We start from the raw sequence: 20002 nt of genomic DNA on the forward strand, positions 1-20002 counted from the left end.
AAGTTGTTATTATACTGATCATTTAATTTAATGTGTATTAATAAATAAATATGTTGATCTTTTCATTGAATCTATGTGAGAAATGTTTATTTTTAGCATACAATAATGATAATGCCATAACTTCAGACTGGCATTCTACTTTATTTTGATAAATATATTTAATCAACCTCTGTTTGACTCTAAAATTTCTAACAAGTTCAGGCATTGTCAAGAACTACAAGAAAGCAGAGGCCTTGGGGTCTTTCTGGAAACTCATGTCATTGTCTTTTTGAAATGATGAGCTTGAAATAGCGCTCCTAGAAATGTGAAGGGAGAAGCAGATTAAGAAACTGTGTAAGAACAAGCTTGATGCATCAGGAGTTTATATTGTTCTATTAAAAAATCACTTTGTACATGTAACAGAATTAGGCAGTAGTTAAATAACTCCAGCTTTCAAAATTATCCCATGTTCTACTCAGAAGCAGAGACAAATGTATAAACATTAAAAGTTTGTTATGAAAAATCAGTATCAACCTAAATATGCAAGAAATTAAGGAGACCTAGAGAAAATAGGTTATAAACTTAGAGAAATGTCCAATTTTAAAATTTCTTTAAAAAAAAAAAAAGACTTGTTTTCTTCTAATGACTGATCCACGTGAGGCCACAGCCAAGCCTCTAAGTACAGATAAGCAGGAAGCTTCATTTCTTAGTCCTTATCTCTCTCTCTCTCTCTCTTTCCCACAATTTATTCACAGAGTCTTGATGATCTCCTTTTTGGCCTGGAGGCGCTCCTCCCACACTTGCGTCCTTGATCTTAGACCTGAGAGCCTCAAGCCTGAGAAGCCAGGCTTGTCTGCCTTCAGCTTGTGGATGTGCTCCACGAGAAGCTGTTTATTTCTAAACACTTTCCCTTTGACCTTCAGATACAGGCTGTGATACAATCTTAGATTCACAGTATCTCCTGAGAAGCCTGCACGGCAGCAGCATCCTTCTCCTCCAGGCACCTTCTCACACACTTCCCTATGCCCATATGCCCTATGCCCTTCCGCCCAGCCAAAGAGTCCCCTCCAACTAACCACCCCACCCCAAACCCAGGCATCAAGCCCTGGAATGTAGTGCCTCTGGCTTCTGGATGAGCAGCCCATCCTTGATCACCTTGCTGATTGGCTGAGAGAAGTTGGCATTGGTGATTTTATTGGTCTCATTGGATCCAACCAGACATCGAGCAGCAAGCCTCTTTTGTAGCCTGAGTGTATTCATGGCTGCGCATGCAACATCGAAAGGAAAGAGCTCTTAAAATAGTTATTTACAGAAGTGGAATACTGAGCAGTTTAATAAGGATTCTGACACATTTTAAGAAACAACTGGACAGACGAACATGTCTGCATTGCATATAGAAATTAATGCAGGAGAGAGAGGGAGAGAGAAAAGAGAGAGAGAGGAGAAGGAGGGAGAGAGAGTAGTAGTCTGTTTAGACAGGTTACTCAGTTCACCCTCCTCTCACTGTACCGGTTCACACTATCATAACCCTGACAGTTCATTTGCCACTTCAGAGTTGAGTACATTCAGGAAGTTTAGAAGTCCTTTCAATTTCTGGTAAATTCTAATTAGGAATCTATAATGCTTTGTGTTACATACAAAACTTGCTTTCTGTGATATTTTGTAGGTTGCAAGTATGGTTTTACAGTATAACAACACTTTTAAGATTTCAAGATTCATTTCATGCATTCCTCTCACACAACAGAAACATTTTTACTTTATCAATCACATTCTTTCAACATGATGCAATATCATGAAATCAAATACTTCATTACTTCTGATATCATTTCAAGGGCAAAGTTACTTAAAGGTTTAATTTAGTTTCTTTTCACTTAAATTTTACAGACACACAAAAAAAATAAGTCCTGTTAACAAATTTGTGACCTTTATTTTTCTTTTTTGGACCTCTGCAGTCCCATGTTAAAAGTAATTATGTGTCTATAAACACATTAGAAAGTAGAGACAATGGGAATTGTAAGACCACTAGACAGCCAATGTTGGTGATTTTGTGAGAGATGTAGGTTCATTTTGAGACCCTGCCTCAAAATGTAAGGTGGAGAGTGACTGAGTATGACAATATACCAAACATGTACATTTGGCTTCCTTAGGCATGCAAACAGATGCAAGCAGTATACACAAATGCACACATGTACATAAGACATAAACAAGCAGAAACTTCACACACATACACACACACACACATATCAATGGAAGAAATTCACTCAGTGTTATAAAGCAAAATCCTTTGTTAGAGGCCTTTGGGGGGGTAATGTTCATCTTACAGTCTTTCTACATACTTTCTTTTAACTATCAGTGGACTTGAAAAGGGGAAGGGAGGAGATGAGGGAGGGAAGGTAGGATTGGAAGGAAATGAGGGAGGGGGCTATGGCTGGTATACAAAGTAAATAACCTGTGATTAATATAAAAAACTAAAAAAATCTAATTATTCACATGTTGGTACATATTGGCAGAATTTTTGAAGAAATTTTGAAAAAGGTTATTATTTATAACTATAATACTCTCACAATAATCTGATAGTGCACTGAAAAACATTGACAAGAAAAAGAAAGAAATTTAATGGATTCCACTTATAAAATAGGTTCTATCTGAATCTTTCTACAACATCCACTGGTCAACCATGCTACATTTAGTAAGGTTTATAGGCTTTACCTGGAAATTAATAAAGTAAATTTAAAATAATCCATCATTTCTTTATTATACTCACAGTATCTACATGAATTTTAAATCTTATTACAAGAAAAAAATAAGCAAATAAACACACCAAAACACACACAGATTCACTCACACACACAAAAACCTCTATTGTATTTCAGTGTAGTGCAGAGTTCTAGAATACAAAAGGAGAAAATAAGGTATTTAAAATTGATTTTTATCTTTATTCATCAAGATAAGAGTTTGCATCTTTATATATGTTAGCTTTGCACCTCAATACCCTTTTGTGTTCATCTGCTTCAATGTTTTAACATAAAAATTGGTTTGGTTAGACACCTCGAATGAAAATCATTGTTTCGTTTTCTTTTTCAGAGCCTTCTTCCCATTCCGGGCTCTCCATAGGAAGGAGTTAGTGTTTACTTATGAAGTTTCATGTTTTAATTAAAATTACTTCCTACTAAGCAAGTAGTTGCTCTTTAGCCACTACTGCTGTGTCTTATGGGGAAACCTATATCCTGTCACATTAAGCCAGAGGTCCCTTTTCCCTGACCAGGATCAAGGAAGCCATGGTTTCTAAAAGAAAATGGAAAGAATCATGACACAACACTTCCCCTGTTCTCCTTAAGACTTGGAAAATAGCGTTCAGATCACTATATAGTGCAGTGACCAGAGTAGGTTTGTTGAAGCCTCTCAGAAATTGTTTTATTGTTAAGAGATTAAGAAGGGCATTTTTATAAAATTCAAATTCAATATCTCTTAGTAAAATCACCCAATCACGTGCTAGAAGACCTCTACCATCACTGTCACTACCATGTTAGGCAAAACCTGGCTCAAATTAGGGCTGGATAAGAGATGTGAATGAAGGCATATTCAAGCTGTACTTACACACAAGTAAATATGCTCAATGTTTATTACATACTTGAATGAAAATGTTCCCATTTCATACTACCATATTCAGTGAATATTAATTATAAAAATACCTTTTAAGAAGCTTAAAATAATGATGTAATATCTATAGGTATAAATTTAAGAAAACACTAAACATCCCTGATAGTAGACAGTTAAATATTGGGCATAGTACTGGCTATGTGGAACTCTTTATAGATTCTGGCTATTTGTTCTCACTGAAAACGGAGGCTACATCAATTTATATAATTATAATCATATGCTGGGGTTGGAGGTGTCTGGAGGAATGTGCTGGTATCCCTCTTTGAAATGCTCTTTTTCCTCAACTTTAAAAAAAAGTATTTAAAGAAATTTGTTATCATGGAAATTCCACAGTTCTGCAAAATTATCTGCATAAACTTGACTGAAGATTTTATTTTTCATCATTTCACTGCGAATAAGACCAAAATAACCTGCTGCTTAGCATCCTGGACAACACTGACCATCATTTCACTCCCCATTGCCTTCATCTAAAGCTGCCAGGCCTGACTCCTTTATCTATTGGCTGTTTGCTATTAGTTAAGGAGGTGTTTCATCTTACCAGTTTGCAATAATGATTTGCAAGAGGTCTTTCAATGTTTTACAGTATACTCTGAAGTAAAACATGCACATTTAATAATAATGAGACTTTTGTATATAAATTATACACACAAGTCTATACAAAATAAGTATAATAATTTCTGGTTTATAAGCTTGCCATTTGGGGACTCAACAACACTTTTACAAGGCACAATAAATCGTGGCTACTGTTTCTCTTCTGAGATCTCTCAGGTTCCTTTTCAAAATTCAACACAGCCAAAGATCAAAGGGCAACTTAAATTGTTTAGTTTGATTCAAATGGTTTGTGTTGAAAACTAGGATTGATAAAAGATTTGAATGCATTTTTAAGTCATAATGATGTTTTAAATTAATCTTTTTCAAATACAAAGAGATGTTAAATATAAGATGTATCATAACTTAAATAGATTTTTGAGTCAAAAAATGTTTATAAGTTCTAATTTTTTTAATCCTAGAGAAAAATGTGAGCGTCACAGGACCTCATTTTATATCAAAAGTAATGACTACACATCTCTATGTCTGAAATGGTTCTTTAATATGTATTTATTGAAAACTTATTTTATCCTGAACAAAGTAAACGTGTCCCATTTTTTCTTGAATGGCATTGTCTAACAGAGAAGAGAGAATCATTATACAATGTCACAAGAGAACACGATTATAAAATTGTACACATAAGAATGAAAATGTGGTCAGTATTCAAATCAGTTATTCAAATAAAATTCTAATTTGTTGTTGGTAGACTAGAGTTATGGTAGGGCAGGTGAAAAATCTGTTGTTCAATGACAATTGGAATTGAATAAGATACTTTTTGCTTCTCATGACTATACTCAATTCTTGCAACCTTATTTTTATTGCTCTGAGAACACCATCTAGTCATGAATTTTTTTTTGTCAGACTCTAAGTTTTGAAGTCTAAGTGCATCTGTGTTTTGTGTATATGAAGATACTGGATGGAATAGAAAGTTAAGGCTTAAGTAGTAACTAAGATTTAGAAACATCAGAGAATATCACAGTGGATAAATTGTTTCATTCTGGGGCATGGCAAATGGAAGCATTTTTTATCAGCAGTGTGAGGATTAATTATCAATTTTTTTACAGACTTTTTGAAGAGCTGATTAGTGCTAATGCCATTATTTGAAATACACTCTTGCTAAAATTAACTTGAAAACCTGGGCTTTGCTTCCAATCGGTTTGCTAAAACAACTAAAACTTTCTCATAGTCTCCGTGAGTACAGAATCCTTAGCTGACAGGTCATCTGCCACTTATAATTAATGTCAAAAAGGTGATAAAAGAGAAAAGCAGGTTTTACACCTGATAAAACTTATATTCTGTCAGGTCTCTCTTCAAATCTCTCATTCTCTATACTCACCATTCTGTATTTTCAAAATGTATTGTCACTGTTGTTTTTTTTTTTTTTAAATCTCTTTATCCATTTGATTTTTATTTCCTTGCTTTGTGCTTTGGTATCACTGAACAACATTTTCTTAATTAGGAAATAATTACTTTTAGATTTCCCTTACAAAGACCCACTTCTCATTTCTTCTTGTAGCTCTCTCAAGAAGGCAATCTGTTGGAACAGCTGCAAGAACCACAATATAATCTTTATACTTGAAGACAAAACCACACTAACTGAAATAGAAGTTGGACTTCAATTGCCAATACTCAGAAGGACATTTTGTTTCATGGCCTTATCTATGTTATATCTCTTTGAGTTGGAGAAGATCTCAGTAAGCCTTTTACAGAATTGCCAGAATTTCTCTTAAGCTAGAACATCAGCAAGGAAAAGAGAGCAAAATTCAAAATAACAAGGTGAGAATATAAAATAAAGGTTAGAGGGAGGGGAGGCAAGATGGCAGCGCCAGGAGAACACTGTGTCTGAGAAATGGGACAACACACTCCGTGCAGGGACCAGGAGACTGAACTCTGGGCCCTAAAACAACAGCTATCGTGTTTCCCAAGTGAGGGGAGGCCCCCACGGCGTGGGAATCGGTCGGGTCCACTCTCGGGTCACACAGCCAGAACTCGGAAGAGAACCCTGGTAACGCGGGTTTTGAGTCTCCGGGGTGGTGCCACAAGATTGTGTGTCCCAGTCACTTTCACAGGCTGGATTGGTGGGCACAACGGTGCCAGACACTGGGAGTCCCAGTCGCAATAAAACCCCACAGGGAAGGAAAGTTGCGAGACTGATCACGGGTCACCCAGTCTTTCCCTGGAAGGTCTCGCTGACCCTGGGTACCAGCCGCCATCACAACTGAGCTCCCACCATGCGGAGAGCTGTGCGCCCAGCTCAAAATCCCTACTCCCTCTTGGGAGAAGGCAGGAGGCGGCCAGCAGAATCTGCCCCAGACCACATTGTCTGTACCCCAACCTGAGATCGGGACTGAGAAAACCCAATCCTTTCAGGCACTCTCCCAAACGCCACCATAACCCTGCCTCAGCGGAGTGGAAGGATAAAGAGGTGCACAGCGGCTTCACCATGGCCGGACTCCAGTGCTGCCTGCTGCTCCTAGCAAACAAACTACAGCTCGGGATCTGGGACTGTGGTCATTCTACACGTCCTGAGATTCTCCTGGGTCCAGCACAATAAGGTCTAGCACCAAGTCCTATCACCAGCGCCCCCCCGACCCCTGGCAGGGAAACCCCAGCTCAGGATCTGACTAAGAAGCCCTAACTCTTTCTGGTATTCCCCTGAGAGCACCTCCATAAGCTTGCCCTAGAGGAGGGGAAGGTCAGAGGGGAAGGACAGAGAGGCAGCCTGCCACAGGACACAGCACCCCCTCTCCAGTTCACCCAGCAGCCCCTAGCAGAGAAACCCAAGCTCTGGATCTGAGGACACTCAAACCTACCTGGTACTCTCTCGGGATCAGCAAACATTTAGGTTCTACCGCCAGGCTGATTCTGGCAGAAAGATCTGGGCCCGAGATCTGGGATTGAGAACACTCAACTTAACTCTTTCTTGTGCCACCCCAGGACCAGTGAACATAAACCCCTCCAGGCAGAGGGAAAGGACAGAGAGGCAGCACACAGGAAAGGTGGACACCGAGTCCTGCGGCCACAGTGTCACAGAGCTGACTGTTACCCTACTCACGCACTCTCCACAGCGGGACCAAATCAGAGAGTAGAGAGCAAGGGGAACCCCTGTGCATTCCTTCTAGGGAGAGTTTGCCCCAGATCCAGGGCCTCTCCACAGAAGTAACCAGACGAGATCCCTGCCACACACACCCCTAGTGTGGGCATCATAGGGATTCTTGGGATAGTGACCCCAACGTTGAAGCCTCTGCCTTGCGGGTCCACCAGTGTAATCCAGGCAAACAATCCCTGGACCTCAGAACTGCGTAATAGTGGCCTGCAGGCCACTGCAATAGTCAGAGAATCTGCACATTCACAATGCGCCCTCTAAAAGCACACACGAATAGCTCCAGCATCACATTCCTTACTTAGGCAAAACTGAAACCACAGTGCACACTCCCAAACCAGTGTACCTCTCTCATCTTCCTGAAAAAACAGTCCAGAAAACAGAAAGAGAGGATCATAGCCCGAACTACAATCTGGAGGAACAAACAGTGAGGATTATAAATAACCAGATGGCAAGAGGCAGACATAAGAACACTCCCAACAAAAAATCAGGACATAATGACTGCACCAGCAACCCCACAAAACAATGGACACTTCAATTCACTAGATATACAAAGAAAATGACCTCAAAACTATGTTTCTCCAGCTATTAGAGGCCCATAAAGATGAAATGAACAAAGCCCTCAGAGAAATAGCCAAAGAAATCGAGAAGAACCAAGAGGAAACAAATCGTGCTCTCAGAGAAATGACAATGAAAATTGAGGCAAACAAAGAAGAAATGCACAAAGCTCTCAAAGAAATGTCCACACAAATGAAGGCAAATAAAGAAGAAATAAACAAAGCTCTCAAGGAAATACAGGCAATTATACCCAAAGAAGTACAGGCACAATTAGTGATACATAGAGAGGAAACAGACAAAAAAATAGAAGCCGTCATTGAAAAGCAGGACGCCACATTCAAACTGATGAAGGAAATGGTGCAAGACATGAAAACAGAATTAGAATCAATAAAGAAAACACAAATAGAGAAAAACCAGGAGCTGGAGAACATAGAGGAAAGATCAGGAACTACAAAGGTAAGCATCACCAACAGAATACAAGAGATGGAAGAAAGAATCTCAGGAGCCGAAGACACACTTGCAGAAATTGACACTTCTCTCAAAGAAAAAATAAAATCAGAAAAGTTCCAAACACAAAACATCCAAGAAATCAAGAACACCATGAAAAGACAAAACCTCAGAATAATAGGAGTAGAAGAAAAAGAAGATATCAGGCTCAAAGATCCGGAAAATATTTTCAAGAAAATTATAGAAGAAAACTTTCCCAACTTAAAGAAGGAGATGGCCATAAACATACAAGAGGCCTACAGAACACCAAGTAGACTAGACCAGAAAAGAAATTCTTCATTTTACAACAGAGTCAAAACACTGAACCTACAGAACAAAGAACAAATTCTAAAAACAGCAAGGGAAAAAGGCCAAGTAACATACAAAGGTAGGCCTATCAAAATCACACCAGATTTCTCAACAGAAACTATGAAAGCCAGAAGGGCCTGGACAGAAATCATACAGTCCTTAAGGGACCACAGATTCCAACCCAGACTACTATACCTAGTAAAACTTTCAATCAACATAGACGGAGAATTCAAAATATTCCAAGACAAAACCAAACTTAAACAATATCTACATAGTAACCCAGCTCTACAGAAGTTACTAGAAGGGAAACTCCAAACCAAAGAAAACAACTACATCTAAGGAAACAGAGGAAATAGATAACTACACAACAACAACAACAAAAAAAAAAAAAAAAAACACAAAAGAATACAAGCAATGAAACTCAGTGACACCACCAACCCCACATCTAAAGTAAGTAACAATTGTTGGTCACTAGTTTCTATCAACATCAACAGACTCAACTCCCCAATAAAAAGACACAGACTAACAGAACGGTTGCTGAAACAGGATCCAACATTCTGTTGCATCCAAGAAACACACCTATGCAACAAAGATAAACACCACCTCAGAGTAAAGGGCTGGAAAAATATTTTTCAAGCAAATGGTTCCAGAAAACAAGCTGGAGTAGCCATCCTAATATCTAATAAAATAGACTTTCAACCCAAGTTAATAAAAAAAGATAAGGAGGGCCACTATATTCTCATCAAAGGAAAAATCCACCAAGAGGACATCACAATTTTGAATATCTATGCCCCAAATACAAGAGCACCTACATTCGTAAATGAAACAATATTAAAGCTTAAATCACACATTGATCCTAATACCCTAATAGTGGGAGACTTCAACACTCCACTTTCACCAAGGGACAGATCAACTAGACAGAAAACAAATAGGGAAATAAAAAAACTTACAGAGACCCTAAATCAAATGGACCTAAAAGATGTCTACAGATCTTTTCATCCAAACTCAAAAGAGTATACCTTCTTTTCAACACCACATGGAACCTTCTCCAAAATAGACCATATAGTTGGTCATAAAGCAAGCCTCAACATATACAAAAAGATTGAAATAATCCCTTGTATTCTATCTGACCACCATGGACTAAAGCTAGACCTCAACAACAACAGAAATAACAAAAAGCCGACAAGCACATGGAAACTGAACAACCTGTTACTCAATGACAGCTGGGTTAAGGAAGAAATAAAGAAAGAAATTAAAGATTTCCTAGAATTCAATGAAAATGAAGGCACAACATACCCAAATTTATGGGACACATTGAAAGCAGTGCTTAGGGGAAAATTTATAGCACTAAGTGCCTTCAAGAAGAAATTTGTAACATCACATACAAGCACCTTAATGGCCCAACTGAAAACCCTAGAAAAAAAAGAAGCAGATACACCCAAGAGGAGCAGACAGCTGGAAATAATCAAACTCATGGCTGAAATCAATCAATGAGAAACAAATAAAAATATTCAAAGAATCAATGAAACAAAAAGCTGGTTCTTTGTGAAAATCATCAAGATAGACAAACCCTTAGCCAAACTAACTAAAAAGCAGAGAGAATCTATCCAAATCAACAAAATCAGAGATGAAAAGGGTGACATAACTACAGACACTGAGCAAATTCAAACAATCATTAGGTCATACTACAAAAGCTTATATACCACAAAATTTGAAAACCTAAATGAAATGGACAATTTTCTTGATAGATTCCATCTTCCAACATCAAGTCAAGATCAGGTAGAAAGACTGAGTAGCCCTATATCCCCCAAGGAAATTGAAGCAGTCATTCACAGTCTCTCTTCTAAAAAAAAGCCCTGGGCCAGATGGTTTTGGCATGGAATTCTACCAGACCTTCAAAGAAGTGCTAACACCAATTCTCCTCAAACTATTCCACAAAATAGAAACAGAAGGTACATTACCAAACTCATTCTATGAAGCGACAGTCACCCTGATACCTAAACCACACAAAGACCCAACAAAAAAAGAGAACTTCAGACCTATTTCTCTTATGAACATTGACGCTAAAATACTTGCAAACCGAATCCAAGAACACATCAAAGATATCATCCACCACGACCAAGTAGGCTTCATCCCAGGCATGCAAGGGTGGTTCAACATAAGGAAATCCATCAATATAATCCCCCACATAAACAAACTGAAGGAGAAAAACCACATGATCATCTCCTTAGATGCTGAAAAAGCATTTGACAAAGTCCAACACCCATTCATGTTTAAAGTCTTGGATAGATCAGGGATACAAGGCACATATCTAAACATAGTAAAGGCAATATACAGCAAGCCCATAGCCAACATCAAACTCAATGGAGAGAAACTTAAATCAATCCCACTGAAATCAGGGACAAGACAAGGCTGCCCACTCTCTCCATACCTCTTCAACATAGTACTTGAAGTCCTAGCCAGAGCAATAAGAGAACTAAAGGATATCGAGGGGATACAAATTGGAAAGGAAGAGGTCAAAGTGACACTATTCGCAGAAGATATGATAGTATATATGAGCAACCCCAAAAATTCAACCAGAGAACTCCTCCAGCTGATAAACACCTTCAGCAACGTGGCAGGATACAAAATCAACTCAAAAAAATCAGAAGCCCTCCTGTATACCAAAGAGAAAAGGGCCGAGAAAGAAATTAGGGAAACAACACCCTTCACAATAGCCACTAATAACATAAAGTACCTTGGGGGGACACTATCCAAGCAAGTGAAAGACCTGTTTGAGAAAAACCTCAAGTCTCTGAAGAAAGAAATTGGAGAAGATATCAGAAGATGGAAAGATCTCCTGTGCTCATTGATTGGTAGGATTAACATTGTTAAAATGGCCATCCTGCCAAAAGCAATCTACAGATTCAATGCAATTCCCATCAAAATAACAAATCTATTCTTTACAGACCTTGAAAAAAAATATTCTCAGCTTCATATGGAGAAACAAAAAACCCAGAATCTCCAAAACAATCCTGTACAACAACAGATCATCTGGAGGTATCTCCATCCCCGATCTCAAGTTGTACAACAGAGCAATAGTAATAAAAACTGCATGGTATTGGCATAAAAACAGAAAGGAGGATCAATGGAACCGCATAGAAGACCCAGAAATAAACCCACACACTTATGAATACTCGATTTTTGACAAAGAAGCCAAAACCATTCAATGGAAAAAAGACAGCATCTTCAACAAATGGTGCTGGTCCAGCTGGATGTCCACATGCAGAAAAATGAAAAGAGATCTATATTTATCACCCTGCCCAAAACTAAAGTCCAAGTGGATCAAAGACCTCAGCATAAAACCAGATACTCTAAATCTGTTAGAAGAAAAAGTGGGGAACAGCCTAGAACTCATTGGCACAGGAGACAACTTCCTGAACAGAACACCAACAACACAGGCCCTAAGAGCAACAATCAATAAATGGGACCTCATGAAACTGAAAAGCTTCTGTAAAGCAAAGGACACCGTCATCAAAACAAAACGACTGCCTACAGATTGGGAAAGAATCTTCACTAACCCTTTATCTGACAGAGGACTAATATCCAGTATATACAAAGAACTAAAGAAGCTGAAAAGTAGCAAACCAAATAATCCAATTAAAAAATGGGGAACAGACCCGTCCGATACCTTTTTCTCAGAGGCAGGACATCGGACGGGTCTGATGCTCTTTGGGTGGATGACACCTAAATGAACATCTGTACAATGTCCCAATTTATTTCTAATATCAGAGATCAGACCTCTACTCTTGCCTGATGCGTCTAAAACAAAAAGGGGGAACTGTAGAGAGCTGCGGAATGCTATGCCTTAAAGATGGAGCTGGTTTCTGCCTTCCACCTTCCCGATGGTGAGTGCTCTCTGTCAAGAACAATTCCACATTTGGCTAAGGCTGAGGATCTGGCTTGCTTCCATGTATGTGGACCTATCTGCATTGCCCACGTGGCACTACTGGGTTGGCTACCCAGAGGCTATTTAAGCTGTGGGCTGGCTTTCCCCAGGGTCCGAGGATTGTTCAAGGTTCCTGAATAAACTGCATTGAAAAAAAAAAAAAGAAAGAAAAAAAAAGAAACATTTCAAAAAAAAATTAAAAAAAATGGGGAACAGAGCTAAATAGAGAATTCTCGACAGAGGAATATCAAATGGCAGAGAAACACTTAAAGAAATGCTCATCCTCATTAGCCATCAGGGAAATGCAAATCAAAATGACCCTGAGATATCACCTTACACCTAAATGAAATATGATAAAATATAGTAACCCAAGCCAAAAAGCAATCACACTGGAATAGGACAAAACAAACAGACAAAAGGAAGAGTTCAAGAAATGGCACAAAATTAAATACAGACACAGGCACCGATTAGATTGAACTCTTAGGAATCTCCTAAGAACAGAAAACATGCACATGTGTACTTCTCTGTGTATGTATGTATGAGTGTGTGTGTATATAAGCATGTGAGTATGCACACACACACATTCACAGGACCTGTAGGATTTTAAAAAAGAGAGAAAGAAAGAAAAAAAGCAAATAGGAAAAACAAAAGAAAAACCCCTGACAGTATGAGCTAAGGATCTTCCAAAGATGCCGTCTATTTCACTTTTGTTGACCATCCACTGTTGAGCATATATGTACAGCCAAACTTGAAGAGTAGTTCATTTCCCCAGTGAGACTCCCTTGGAGAAAAATAAATTTTATCTGCTAGTGGTTATCAGTTGAAGACCATTTTTGGTTATGGATGTTGCTCTGTGTCCACATCCCCTTTCACCTCTATAATCCCATCTGGAATAGACCCCTGTAGAACTTGTGCATGCTTCCTCAGTCTCTGCAAGATCATACGTTAGTGAGTCCGCTATTTCTTAGAAGGTCGTGCTTATTGGTGTCCTGTATCTCCTCTGACTGTTACTCTCTTTCTCACTCCTCTTCTGCAGGGTTGCCTGAGACCTAAAAGAAGGTATTTGATGGAGACATACTGTTTAGGACAGAGTGTTCCAAGTTCACTCACTCTCTTCATAGTGTCTGACAGTGGGTGTCTGTATTTGTTCCCATTCACTGCTAGAGGAAGCTTCTCTGATAATGACTGAGCAAGGCACAGATCCATGAGCTTAACAGAATGTTATTAAGAGTCATTTTTAAATTTATTTATTTTGTTACTCACTTTACATCCTTGTTGTCACCCAATCCCTCTTTCCCTCTCAGTTCCACCCTTCCTTTCATCCCCTACCCCCCTCACCTCTTTCTCAGAAAAGGGAAACTCTGTTTCCCATCCATGCTAGGTCACCAAGTGGTGTCAGGACTGATCAGGTCCTCTTCCCCTGTGGCCTGATTAAGCAGAGTAGATATATAGTTTAGTCTTCATGTAGTTTCCATAGCAAGGATAGTGCAGACATCATCAGACACAGACTTACTTGCCAGCTTTTTGGTCTTTGCTCCCTAGCAGGACTGCCTTATCAGGCCACAGGGGAAGAGTCATTTTTTTTTGGCTAAATTCCTTTCGCAGAAAAGTAGTATTTGGTTTTATCTTAGATCTGTTGGTTATCTCTTCTCCAGTCTTAATCACCCAGGGAGAGTGGGTACTATCTCATGGAGAGGGCTTTAAGTTATTTTGTGCCACCACTGCACTACTGTGTCACGTGGGCAGGCCTCTCTTACAAGTCGAAGGTTTGGTACCTGCCTGGTGTTTACATTTCTCCTTTGGTCAAACGTGGAGCACTTTCCAGCACTGTAAAGGGGTGAGGGCTCTATGGAAACACCAGACCAACATCTCTATATTTAATGAATTTTATAGGCATGTTCTTCAGCATAGAGGTTTGCAACTCATAGCCTTGGAAATAGCCTAGGTTGTGATTTTTTGGAGTTCCTCATTGGACACCATTGGCCAACAACACAATGTAATCTATTCCCATGTCTAGAAGTTTCATATGGTGACAAAGGGTATCTAGTTAAGTATGTGTATCTAGTTAAGTATGTGTCTCTTCCACTATTTGGTTTTGGCAATTTCATTTAGATCACAGGCACATAAGCTTCTGTTAGGTGCCCATACTCTTGCAATAATGACCCTTAATATTCACTTTCTTTCCCTGTATCCTGTCCCTTGACCTCCTCTTTCTTCCCCTCCTTATTTAGCCTTTCCATTTCTTCCCTTACAATCACCTCCAATTATAAATGAAAGTGCCTTGAAACTATTATTGGCTGAAACTAAAAATTAGTTTTTTATTCTAATTTATTATTATTATCATTTTTTACCATTTATTTAATTTGTATTCTGGCTGTGGTCCCCTCCCTCATCTCCTCCCAATTCCACCCTCCCTCCCTGTTCTCTTCCTATGCCCCTCCCCTAGTCCACTGATAGTGGTTAACATTGCATTACACTCTGGATAAAGATTTCTTAAACTATCACATTAAATTGCTTAAAAAAAGACAAAAGCTCCTAAGTATCTTATCAATTTAATTTCAAGACAAGAAATGCATGTACACTTTTGACAAGTGTTTATTTACTCATTTTTGCATATGTATATCTGACACATGTAACATATTTTGATATGATACTCAGTACATGCCATGCAATACTTCTGGGAGACAAAGGATGACCTCTGATGTGAGTTCTGGACTTCTTCCTTGTTTGAAGCAGTATTTCTTTTGCTGTGTGTTGCTTTGCACACATATGGGGAGCTTGTAGTCTTCCAAGGCACTTCTTTTTCTATTCTCACTGTCCGGTACAATAGGATTACAAATGTGCCACATCTGGCCTTTGAATTGACTTCCCTGGATCTGAATTCAGGTTTTCAGGTTTTTATGACAAGTAACTTTACCAAAAACAAATAAAAAATAAAAAAAATAAAAACAAAACCAAAAAAACCCTCATTCATTTAGTTTTATAACAATAATGCATTTGGAAGAAGTTTTTCAATCTTATGTATTGATACAGGTATAATTATACTGTCTTTTGACATCAAAATGAGAATTCTAATTGATTGAAAAGAAATTTGTTGAGTGTATGCTTTTAAAAGTTAAACATATCTTTTAAACTCCCTTAGCAATTAGGATGGTCTGGAAGTCCCTATCTGATTAAGTTATGCCTATCACAGCAGCATCTCAGCCGAGTGCCAAAAGCAGGCAGAGAGCATCGATAGAAATTCCACTATGCAGCTAGTGGAATGTGCTCAGAGGTTACCTACCACCAAGTGCCCAACAGCCCTCTGAGTTATATGTGTCCAGGCCTAATTTCTCAAGGCATAATTCTTCTGCCAAAGCTCCAGACGGAAGTCCATTTAATCATAATGTATCTTACAATTATTACAACTGACACTTTGACATTCCATTTTGGCCTGGAAGATTGACCCAGCTGTATAGTATATTATCCTTTCAACATATCTGCTCTAATTTGTGTGGCATGAAAAAAAAATAGCGACTCCAGATTCTTTATCTCAGTGTGTGCATGACAAATAACACCCTAAACTCTGAGTCTTGCTATAAAAAGCAGGTACATCGATGACAGCAGTTTCAATCAAGCCAGTTACCATTCACTCTCACACTGATAGTAGGCACTGGAAGGGATTTGGGACTGGGATAGTTGTCAGATATGGAAGCTAGAGTGCTGCATTCAACATGGGAACATGAATCATGAAATTTAACCACCATCTGGGCAGACTGCATGCTATTTCCATTACAGATATGCTTTTCTGTCAGCCACAGTTTAATATCTGTCATTCCATTCATCTGTTGATGCAACATCTATTTGGTCACTTCTAACTACTAGGTTAACTAAATTAATCACAGATGTACTCGCTATGAAGAACAATGATAAACTAATCCCTGTGCATGTCCATGAGAACATGATGTTAAAACAAGCAACAACAGCACTAATAATGAAAAGACCTTCCCCTAAAGTACAAACCATTAGTAGTCAGGAATTGTGAAGGATATAAAATTTTATCTTTTGACAGTGTCATAGACAGTGACAAAGGAGGTATGATGGGGCCAGAGACAAATGGCTGTTTTAACTGTGACACAGAAAATAGCAGGCTTGAATTTACAATGGTTGTCTGCTCACTCCACCTTCATGCAGGAGAATAGAGCAAATTATATGTGGGTCAAAGTTCCATTGTTTAAAGTATGTTCAGACAGAAACTCATCATCAAGCGTGCAGAAATACTGGGAAGGGAGCTCCACCATCAAACAACAGGTATTAAAAGGTTAGGGCCAACGCAAGGTTTTAAAAGCCTTCTTTATTATTAACGTTTTATTGATTCTTTGTAAGCTTGACATCACGCATCCCAGTCCTGCTCATCTCCCTGTCTCCTATCTGCCCTTTATTATTGCAACCGCCCCCATAAAATAACACACACACACTGCATAGAAAAACATCTCATCATGGAAGCTATACTGTGTCACAGTGTTTCCTACAGTATATCCCTCAGTGCACACATATTCATTGCAAATCTTCAATGCAAAGAGTCATTGGTCTCGTCGGAGAGCTCTTGCTTCTGTGACAGCATCCATATTAGATTCTCACTAGGGGGACTCGTCTTGGTTATCCTGTTGTTGGCCTGTGTCAACAACAGACACTGGGGATACTACAGCTTAGGATCAGAGGGATTGGCCCATTCATGTGTACCAACCATTTGCAGATGATGTAGATTTTTGGGATGGGTCAATTCAGAGCCATGGACCTGGACTTGGTGGGTAGCTGAGCTGGTTGGTCAGCATGTCTGCTGTCCTTTATCAGCACCACCAGGGCGAGTTCTCCAGCTGTGCTCAGCACAGGCCACCCAATGCAGTCATCAGAAGGAGGTGGTCAACTCTCCTGCTCTCATGTCCTCAGGCTGGCTCACCCAAACCTGTGTCTCCAGAGCCAGCTCCACTCTACTGTCCAATCAAGGTGAGGAATGCTCTCCTGAGTGTTACAGTTCTTGAGGGAGCAGGTTTCTTGTTCTCATGCCCTTGGGGCCATCTCCCCTGGCTACTGCAGGTAGTAAGATGAAGGGAGGGGAAAGCATCACCCTACACCCATGCCATCTCAAGGCAGAGGAGTGGTAGGGACAGCTCTCCTGTGTTCTTCCCTTCAGAGCTGGCTCACATGTGTCCCCAGCATCAGGGTCAGCTCTGCTGTCCTGTCCTGATATGGTGCAGAGTCTGTTATTACCACTGTTCTCCAGTGCTCATTACCCTGTGGGCAGCTTTCCTTGTGCCCGAGGTGGCAGGAAGGTGGGGGTATCTCCTTTGTCCTGTGCCATCTCATGGTAGATGAGTGGAAGGGTCAGCTCTCCCACACTCACGCCCTAAGGCAGGCTCACCCACATTCCTTCTACCAGGGACAGCTCTATTGTGCTGCCTGGGTGAATCTCAGCGTCCTCTCCCCTGATTTCTGCTGCTGGTGAGAGGTAGACCAGCTCTCTAATGCTATGCAACCAGTGAGGAGTGAGGCCAATTCTTCACACGCCCTGGACATCCACATGGTCCCAGATAGCTGCCTAGACTAGGGATATCCCTATGTTCTGTAGTGGTAATATAGGCCATGGAATAAAAATTTGACCTCTATCGCTATATAGCTGAAGACACAGACATGGCCCTCAGCAGCCGCAACATCTGCAGCCTCACCATGGCCACATAGTAGGGCTAACTACTCACAACATGCTACTCCTCTCCACCCTGGAGTTCTGTCTCTCTTCATAATGCTCAAGCTGTCCTGCTTCTCTTTCTCTCCCATCTGTCCACCACTGTGGACACTGTGGAGGATCCTGTTGTAGGCTGGCCACATACCTAGAGGGTCTCTGATTGACAGTTTCTGTCCACCCTGCATAGCATGGTGTCAGGCAGCCTTGCTGTAGGGTAGAGAAGACAGGTCTGTGGATGTATTTCCCCGAGTGCATCATGTGGAGTAGTGGAATACAAGCCTGTCTGTCTTTCTTCTCCAGCACTGCACTCTCTGGATTTAATTTGATTAGATTTTTATGTGTCCTACGCATGTAACAACTTTGGCCACCAAACAAGGCATCAAGCTAGGTTGAACAAAGGACTACCATCTGCTCTTCCCCTGACTGATATAAGAACAGCACCAAGAACAAAGTGCCTCTTTGCCCATTGCCAGGGGTAATTAAAACCCTTCAATAGACAACAGACTTTCTCCAATATTTCTCAGAGAATATTCTAGGACCTTCCTTGTTTTCTCTTTACCTTATTTTTTTTTCTCATTTCATCACCCTTTTCTCTGCCACACCCTTGTCTGCTTCTTTATATTCTCCTGTTTTGCTTTCTGTTTCCCCTTCTCTTTCCTCACAATCTATTGTTTTGTGTGATAATGACATTTATGCATTTTAATCACATCATTTTGACTAAAGGAGGAACTAGAAAATGCTCAAGTGACATATAGGCAGTTAATAGATGAATAGGTATGTGGATAGATTATAGATGTATAGATGATAGAAAATAGGTAGCTAGATACATAGATAGATGCATAGACAGTCCCATGATGGATAGATAGACAGATAGATATGTTGGTAAGCGTATAGATATCTAAATACATGGATAATTAGATAGGTAGACAGATGACAATAGCTACAAGGCTCCTTTACAGATTTAGAGACAGATACAAAAAATGTTTTTTAATCATATTTAATCATATGTTGGATGTTCTTATAAAATTTCTATGAGTATTCACTTTTTAAATATAATTCAGGGCTAATATCAGGAAGTCATTATTGTTTCACTTTCATCTCTAGAAACTGTTGTTTTCCTCCTTTCCCCAACTTAGTTAAATAGAAAAGAATAGAGTGTGTCATTAAGTAAGATGTTTTAATGAGGGGAAATGTGCTTTTTTTTTTCTTCTGAGCAATTTTAGAAAATTGCCTTGTATATCTGAACTAGATAAAAATAATTAGTAAAATGTATTTAAGCTAAGTATTTAGAAAATATAAATGATTTTTAGTTAAATCTCTTTCCTTTCCTATTTTAAGGGCTCTAGGTTTGTTGTTACCTCATTTTCAAATTCTTTTAAATTGTTTGCTGTCTTAGAAAATGTCCTGGCCTGACACAATAAATGTGTGATGCTTTGTGGTGTATGTGTGTTTAAGTTTCCTATAAATAAACAGCTAAGGACAGATGAGGACAGACCTAGAATTTACAGTCATCAAGTCTCAGGCCTGTTGCATCAAGGCTCACCTTTTCATTTTTCTATATTCATATATGAATACAAGGGAAATTTTAGATTTAGTATTTTTACAAAGCACTCTACTGCACAAGAGTAGATTTGGAGAAAGAAATGAAATGTATAATATATATATATAT

General features: G+C 39.3%; 1 non-coding gene across 1 annotated transcript; it reads right to left on the reverse strand.

The window, feature by feature from the left end:
* Positions 1-18667: 18667 nt before the first annotated feature.
* LOC132648821 (small nucleolar RNA SNORA48) lies at positions 18668-18811 on the reverse strand. The gene has a single exon (XR_009587224.1). It is a non-coding gene; the product is annotated as a small nucleolar RNA SNORA48 (small nucleolar RNA).
* Between the last annotated feature and the right edge of the window lie 1191 nt (positions 18812-20002).

The sequence above is a fragment of the Meriones unguiculatus genome, chromosome 17, assembly GCF_030254825.1.
Source record: "Meriones unguiculatus strain TT.TT164.6M chromosome 17, Bangor_MerUng_6.1, whole genome shotgun sequence".
Lineage (NCBI taxonomy): Eukaryota > Metazoa > Chordata > Mammalia > Rodentia > Muridae > Meriones > Meriones unguiculatus.